An 8,991-nucleotide genomic window follows, 5' to 3' on the forward strand; every position below is an offset into this window, starting at 1 on the left:
ATTAGTAAACTACAATTACACTATAAATAATAACAATTTTAAAGAACTTGGAAGCTTTGGTAATTTTAACAAAAATATAGTTTTCTTGTTCAGCAAAAATGTCTCTGCAAATGAACCAGGTCTAGTCACACAGGCTACTCTAGGAAATGGTTCAACTTCACTAGAAGTGGTCTCTATTATTCTATCAACTATAGGTGTATCTATTAGTGCACAAAATAGGTCCATGAGTATAAAATCCACCGAACAAAAATAATAATGCATGATTAGCACATACCAAAATATAGCAAAACAAGGTTTTACTAGTTGTACTTGGTATACTCGAAGATGTGTACAAGCTCTTTGTTGCTGACAATGCAGTCGACAATATCAAAGCAGTGATCGAAGGAGGTGTCTGCACTTCATCATGAGTTGAGTAATACATTGTCAACAAAGAAACTTGCAATGGATAAAGATCAAATGGGATACTAGCTAGAAGTATCAAAAAATCAAAGATAAGTGTTATAATGTTGATTAAAATAAACAATGTTGCACTATTGTAGCCACAATCTTCTATTATTGCTCATATTGTCTCACATGTAGTCAGTGAACTTCATGTACCGATTCTTTCATTTGGAGAAATATATCCAACTCTCTCATCATATAAGTACAAAATGATTGGTTTCTATGGGAGAAATGGATAGCTTCGTATTGTGGTTGCATATACATATGATATGTATGGAATGATGGCAGTTGCAGCTATGATTAGTTTCTATGGCTGGAAAAATATTATGGTTGCATATACAGATGATGATTATGGGAGAAATGGAGTAGCTTCTTTGAATGATGCACTAGAAGATGTCAATGATAAAATTGTTAAAAAAATACCATTTCCTCCTAGATTCAATAAAAATGATATTGGAAGTACGTTGGTGTAGTTAGCTTTGATGGAGTCAAGGGTATTTTTTGTGCATATGAATCCAGACACAAGTATTGATCTATTCTCTAAGGTATTGTACCTTGGAATGTTGAACAATACCTATGTTTGGATAGCCACAGATTGGCTCTCTTCCCTTCTGGACTCTGATGGACTTGATTATGAAGCCATGAATTCACTCCAAGGAGTCCTTACTATGTGCAGACATATTCCATTTTTAGACCAGGAGCATATTTTTAGAGTAAGGTGGAACAATCTTTACAAAAATAAGATAATTGATTTCACTTGAATGCATTTGGACTATATGCTTATGATGCAACCTGGACACTTACCCATTCAATTGATAATTTCTTGAGGAAATGAGGAAATTTTGATTTTATAGGTTATCCTCAACTCTCCAATTTAAGTGGAAATGAAACAAAATTAGTAGAGTTAAAGGTGTTTGTAGGAGGATCACAATTGCAGAATATATTGCTACAAAAAATTTCATTAGCTTAATTAGTCCTGTAAAATTTGATAAAACTAGAAATTTGCTTGGTTCTATTGTTTAGATCATCAATATAGTTAGAATAGGATTTCACAAGGTAAGTTATTGGGCAAGTCAATCTGGCTTGTCTTTCATTCCTCTAGAAACCATAGTTGCCAAGTCACACATCCAAAAAATTGTGGGTTAGAAAATGATTGATATAGCATGGTCAAGTCAAGATAAACTAATACTACGTGGGTGGATATTACCTAATAATGGAAAGCATCTTTTGATTGTTGTGCCCAGAAAGGTTTGATTTCAAGAGCTTGAGCATATAGTGGAAGGTAACACCAAGATGATGAAGGGCTTCGTTATTGATGTGTTTGTTGATGTAGTGACCTTGTTACCTTATGCCCTTCCATACAAATTTGAACCTTTTGGAAATGGGAAATCAAACCCCAATTATGATGAACTTGTGCAACAGGTTGCCTCAAAGGTTGCTATGTAGAACTGTTCTTATATCTGCTACTATACTTTAAGATAATCATCTACATGTTATAGCTCTCATATATCTCTCACATTGCATTTTTTGGTGCACTAGAGTTAATTTGCATATGCATACTATGTTATCTTTGTATAACAATAGTAGTGTAGAAATTTGATGCATGAATATGGTGTACAAGTGATGCATTCTTTCTTCTCATAGGATTTGTTTTATGGACTTTTGAGCATAAATCAAATCGTGATTTTCAAGGATGTCCAAAGGAGAAAGCCACATTGTTAGCAAAGACATTTGCCACATTGTTTTCATTTGCAATGGATAAAGATCAAATTTGAGTGTTATAACATTGTAAAGAGAAAGTGTTATTTGCATGAAGGTTGTGCACTACAACCCTCGCCATATTGACCATGCGGTCTCACAGGTGGCACAAAATCCTATAAGAAGAACACATAATATTATATATCATGATCCATAAGATACTATAAAATATAAACATCTATTGAACTTTATTATTGCTTAAGATTAATTACTACTTACCTTCAAAGAATTGATTCTAAGTATCAATTCTTCTTTCAATGCCTCTGTCTCCTCGGTTATGTTTTGGTTAAGGAAAAGGTTAAGAATTTCATCAATATATTTTTTTATAAGTTTATGGGCCATGAATACGGGGTAAGTGCTATACACAATGTCATCTTCAAATGATGCCTAAGTTTTAGATTGTATTTGATCTACTATCATTTTCACTTTTCCCTATCAATAAGTATCTATTTGTGACATCAATATCAATAAAATTCCATCAACATAACTCCAAAGCCATAAAGAAAAGAACGTAATAATATGACATTTGTTTCTATATAATTTGTACAATTGCACTGATTAAGGTTTACCTTTGATGAAGAAGGTGTGTGAGCTGGTACATCCTCGCCTGTGCCTTATGGTGTATCCATGTCACCTTGTGAAAAAGATTAGTAATTCTTAGCAATCAATAGTGAAATGAAAGTAATAGACTTGCCAAAAAAAATTAATAAATCATGACCCCATCATACTTGACATTAATCATATGTTGACATACATTTCATTCATCATGTCATTGATCATCATCTTCATCCATGTCATCATCATCATCACCATCATCGTACTTTTCACTTTGATCATCATTGTCACCACCACCATCTTCATCGCCATCTTCATCACCATTATCATGACCATCATCGCCTTGATCATCATCATCTTCATCAGCATGATCATGATCGTCATCATCGTCAATATCACCAGAATCATCATCATATTCTTCTTATTTATCATTGTGTAATAGTTATTTGTGATCATCATTTACTTCATCTTTTGATTCTTCAATATCTTCTTCCATCACATTATACTTTAATGACCTTCCTCTTGGATCATATCCAACAACAAATGACCAACCCGATTTATGTGGAACGCCAAAGTAAAACACTTGCTCACATTGGCTTGAAAGAACATAGGGCTCATCTCCAATTGGCTCAAATGACCTTGTATTAATTATTGTAAATCCACTACCATTTTCAATAATAGTCCTATCAGGATCATTTTGATTCAGCCATAGCTTGTACCATTTGATGACAAATAGAACTAATCTGAATGAATTAAAGTCACACTCAAGTATATCATCTTAAATGCCATAATAACAATTTTTAGATTGTTGAGGATGTATGTCATTTCTAGACGAAATATTGGTGACCTCAAAGACCCACTTATCCTAGAATCACAAGTTTTCTTCATTTCATCTAAATTTTTTATGCAAAATTTATGGCCATGGTAGTACATAGCTTTTTGGTGTTTGATCTGCAATTATTCAAACATGTCAAGATTATTTGCATCGATCTATAAGTTGATATTAAACTTATGGTTCATGATTAGTAATCTTTTACATACCTTTCTATTTGTTTTGCCATATGCTAGATCAAGTACCATTGGCATAACATTGGGACCTCTATTACGATGAGCTTCTTTAACCAATGATGCAACATCGTCCCATGTTAGTGAGCGACCATTTTCTTGAGACAATTGAATCCTATTAAGTTTCAGGATCTACTGCAAATGTAATGGCATTTCCTTGTAATCAAGTATATGTTTTCTATATGCAATATCCTCTCATTTATATTGAGCACGGGTAAAAATGAATACACATGTCTATTCAATAAACATATAATTAATAATAAAAGCTTAATTATGTTATATATATATATTTATATATAAGCTTATATCTCACATAATATTATATCTCATATATAATTATATGAATAACTATAAAGTTATTCGAAAAAAGCTACCAAACATTAACACTCCCTCTTAGACAAGGAGGATAAACACAAGACAAATATTACACCATTGGTAATATCTTAGAAGTTTTCCAACATTAATATTGCATACGATATCAAGATTCTTGATCTCCCAAAGTATCGACATCTGATATTCATCATGTACTCAAAAAACAAGGTTTGATATCACATTTGATATCAAGAGTATTGGTAGAATATTGACATTCGATACTCACCAAGTACTCAAAATCATTTAGATATCACATTTGATATCAAGAGTATTGGCCTCCCAGAATATTAATGATATTCATCACTTACTCAAAACATTTAGATACCACATTTGATATCAAGAGTATTGGCCTCCCAAAATATCAATGATATTCACCACTTACTCAAAATGTTTAGATATCACATTTGATATCAAAAGTATTGGCCTCCCAGAATATTGAGATACAAGACATTCACCATTTACTCAATTTCTTTTATCTCATAATACAAGTTATTGTAAGATCGTCACCTTACAACAACTTCTCCAAATACAAGTGATTATCATTTGGAAGTCATCACTTCCTCATGATGCACACAGGGGATAGGCCCATACATAGTCACAGTCCTCATAACTATGAACACTTATTGAACATTAGAAAAACCAACGCAACATGGTTTCCTCCCTCTCAATCAATAAGATCGGGTTCACTGAAGGTTAACCAAATAGCATCCTCAGTCTTTCTCCTTCTCTTTCAAGATTTCCTCGAATGAAATGTTATTCTCCCTCTAAATTTCAATCTCCCTTTTCCTGAAATAACATTCTCAGAGGAAAAGATCAAGGTATATAGCTCATAAGAAGGAGACTACTATTATACTCAAGAATAAAAAATAATCTTTCATAATAAGATCATTTCAATAAAACATAGACAAAAATATATTTTGAATATATATGCATTTATTCAAACTTCTATATATATATATATATATATATACTTTTATCTATATTTTAACATATTATTTCATTTTAAATAAATAACTAAGATTATGAAGTTATTATTCATTTAATCAATAACCCATCCATATTTAGTAGTCAATTTTCACATAAGAAATAAAGAGATAAATACTTATCTCCATGTCACCCTTTTAATGAATACTTTCTTAATATATTTATTACTTACTCTGCTCTCAATAATCCTTCCATGGTCAAGCCAATGATTATGGTAGTTGGATTTTGCAAATCATCTCAATGGGCATCATAATACACAATTTCTAAAATTTCTCATGCCATAGTGTCCATTCATATTGTTTGCAACTATAGTAGAGTACCACCCAATATTATGTTGAAGATGCTAGCTTATATGAGCCGATAAAAATATATATATCAACCCAACTCTTCACTCTTAGCAACATTGGAATTATCAACCTTGTAACATCTATCTTCTCTGTATGAGCAGAAATCTCCTCTTTGTATTATGAGTTGTGCCTTGGAAACATGGGATCAAGATTTAAAACATCTTTATGTTGTCAAAATGTTGTAAAAGCACCAAATGGGCAGGGGATTGCATTATATGATTTGGGCATATTGCTAGAGGATGGCACAAATTGATGGACATGGAACAAATTTAGGAATTCTAACATTTATTTCACAACCATTGAAGACTATGCTGGTTTAATAGAGTTTGGAAACTTTGTCATACATTTGGTGTGCAAGTTTAACATTCTAGCAAATATGTTCAATAATGAAATATCATTAGGCAAGTTCATCTCATTGGAGTTGATAGTGTGAAAAGGGATATTGACCACCGAGATCCAATTATCAAATATCTAATATGCAGGACGACAATTGTAGTTTTGGTGGGAGAATTAGACCTTTCCCCCATTTTTGTCTAGGCATTTTGTTATCGCACATTATTCATCATTCTCTAGGGGCATGGAAAATATTCCAGTGATTACCTTATTGGATACTCAGGAATTGACCAATAAATAGAATACTAAAGAGGATTCTTGAAAGCTTGGCATCACATTTTAATTTGGAAATCAATGCTTTTGGAAAAGGTGACATTATCATTGGGCAATGAAACTAGTGTAAGGCGGATTTGACTAGGGTCTTGTAAGAAAAATAGATGAGCCTTCAACCCTGTGCAATGCCATATAAGAGCATTAAGAAACACAGGTCTCATCTTTTGAGCAGGCTATAAGCAATTCCTTACACACTCTAGATGATTCATAATAATAATGGCATGAGTACTTCCCAACCCTGATTCATGAAAAGGCTATTTTAGGGGGTGAATATGGTAGTCAGTTCTCTACTCTTGAATGGAAGATCACATTCTTTTTCCAGGCATTCCAGACTTACACGAGGTAGAAACAATCTTTTGAAAGGGAGTTTGTTGACTTGTTAATTAGAACAGAGATTGATATTCTTCACATTGTATGGACTGGTGCGGTTTTACTGTTCAACCATGGCTCTGATACCATGTTAAGTTTCAGGATCTGCTGCAAATGTAATGGCATTGCCTTGTAATTAGGTATATGTTTTCCATATGCAACATCCTCTCATTTATATTGAGCATGGGTAAAAATGAATAGACATGTCTATTCAATAACCATATAATTAATAATAAAAACTTAATTATGTTATATATATATATATATATATATATATATATATATATATATATATATATATATATATATATATATACATCTCAAATTATAAGCTTATATCTCACATAATATTATATCTCATATATAATTATATGAATAACCATAAATTTATCCAATAGAAGCTAGCAAACATTAATAAATCCATACTGTCATCTAGTCAAGATTGTTTTCAATATACAAATGTATTGCATCCCACTCATGACCAACTATAAAGAAACCAACTAGACTAGTTAGAAATAACTTATATTGATGATTGATAAGAATTAATTAACTATAGTAACATATTATAATTACCTCTCACTTTTCTCAATCTACCTTTCCCCATCAAATACTCCCCTTCGAATCTGTTAATGGAGTTGAGATCCCAAACGTGATCTACATAGATCTTTGATGCAAACTTAGGAAGATATTCACTAATGTACACCATGGTCTGGTATATCATATATCCCTCTACCATAGAACCCTTAGGATTTTCTCTTTGTCAAACCAAGCCCTTCATAAATTTCAAGTGTCTCTCAACCATCCACATTGACCTAGTTTGTACAGGTCCACACAATTCAATCTCCTCAACTTGATGTATGAGGTAGTGTTCTTGAGCATTGAAATTTTTTTAAGGTAGACACTTTTGCATTTCACACATACACTATGGAATTTTTCTCTTCCAATATTTTATTTCTTTTTTTATCAATTTCTTTAGATGATAACCACCTAAAAGAGATTCAACATGCAAGAACATATAAATGATATTTTAGGTAAAAATATACAATAAATTACATAAAAGGTAAAGCAAGATATAAATATATTATATGTACAAAAAATATAAGAAATAACACTTGTAACCTCATGTATTTTCCAAGATCATATATAACTTGTTTAATATTGTTGTCAAACTGGTGTGGGAGGGATAAAGGTAGGATGTACTGCAATAATTTAAAAACTCATCTTTTTAATATGTGGTGGGTGAGGGATATATTGGGTTGGTCATGCAAAGCCACGTGGATGTGTCAATATTTAATGAAGTTGTTGTGTCAAGGGTCACGGTGATGTGGGTAGACATATCTTTGTTTCTTTCCTATGATGTGGATTCTTGTGTTGCAACTCAAAGGAGTAGTGGCATTTGTGGTGGCATGCATGGTGGACAAGTAGTGGAGGCCTCAAGAAGTGGCATTTCCAACTTCACTCAAGAGGACGCTACTAAGTGGTTTTAGTGCATTGGTCTCTAATGTTACTGGTAGTCTGGTTTGCAGGGGGATGTCGTGTTTTTCAAATTTGTTGAGTTATATTTTGAGGTACTGTGATAATTTTGTATCACTTTTTGTGGGAAGGTGGTTTTTATGGTCTTTAGACTTGGGGTTGGCATAGTAATACAAGTAGAATTCTCATGTTGCGAACAATAATCTAGGTCATTCTAATATTTTCCATGGATTGCTTTCGTATTCCAAGGAAGGTGTTAGACACTATACAAATACGAATGCACAATTTTCTCTAGAATAGCAATCAAGATTAGGATAAATTCACACTCATGGCCTGGGACAAAATCTTCCAACCAAGGGGTGGTGCAGGCACTAGATTAAGGGATTGTAGATTTCTCAATACTGCAATGGGAGTGAAACTCATTTAGCAGATGTTTTCTAACCCAGATCAAATAAGGGTTAAAATTCTAAGTGCTTAGAATTTGGATAGCTAAGAGGATGATAGTATCCTAACAATTGTGAATCCACCAAGAGGATCTGCTCTCTAGCATTTCCTTGTTACTTGTGTTGAGAATTGTGTCTCAACATTGCAAGCTTTTTCCAAAAAATTGTAGAAAATTCTAGAATTCTTTTGTGGTAGTTTTCCACATGTTTATGAGTTGGAAAAAGCTGTATGAATTGTTAAAAATGTGTCTTGTCCCTAGAACAATATAGAAGGGTTGTTTTTGGAGTATAAACAACTCATTATATGACTTTTATGGGGGTCTAAACTAGAGGACAAAATTATGGATGAAAATATTATTCTTAGAGTTACAAATGACAAGTGGGTAACATGTGGCATGGTTGTTTTGCCCATGGTTTGTAAGACCACAAATGGTTTCTAAGTTGTAAATCACTATAAAAGGAGGGCTTAGGAAGGTGTTCAAATCATTGATTTCTATTTGCAAGACTGGGTGCTAGAA

At 32.7% G+C, this 8,991-nt stretch overlaps 1 pseudogene; it reads left to right on the forward strand.

Annotated features, from left to right (window-relative positions):
* The first annotated feature begins 503 nt into the window (after positions 1-503).
* On the forward strand, positions 504-2,216 carry LOC149575723 (glutamate receptor 3.1-like; annotated as a pseudogene).
* The last annotated feature ends 6,775 nt before the right edge of the window (positions 2,217-8,991 follow it).

This window comes from Cupressus sempervirens, chromosome 2 (genome assembly GCF_028749045.1).
Source record: "Cupressus sempervirens isolate cs-2001-9-10 chromosome 2, ASM2874904v1, whole genome shotgun sequence".
In the NCBI taxonomy this organism is placed as follows: Eukaryota; Viridiplantae; Streptophyta; class Pinopsida; order Cupressales; family Cupressaceae; genus Cupressus; species Cupressus sempervirens.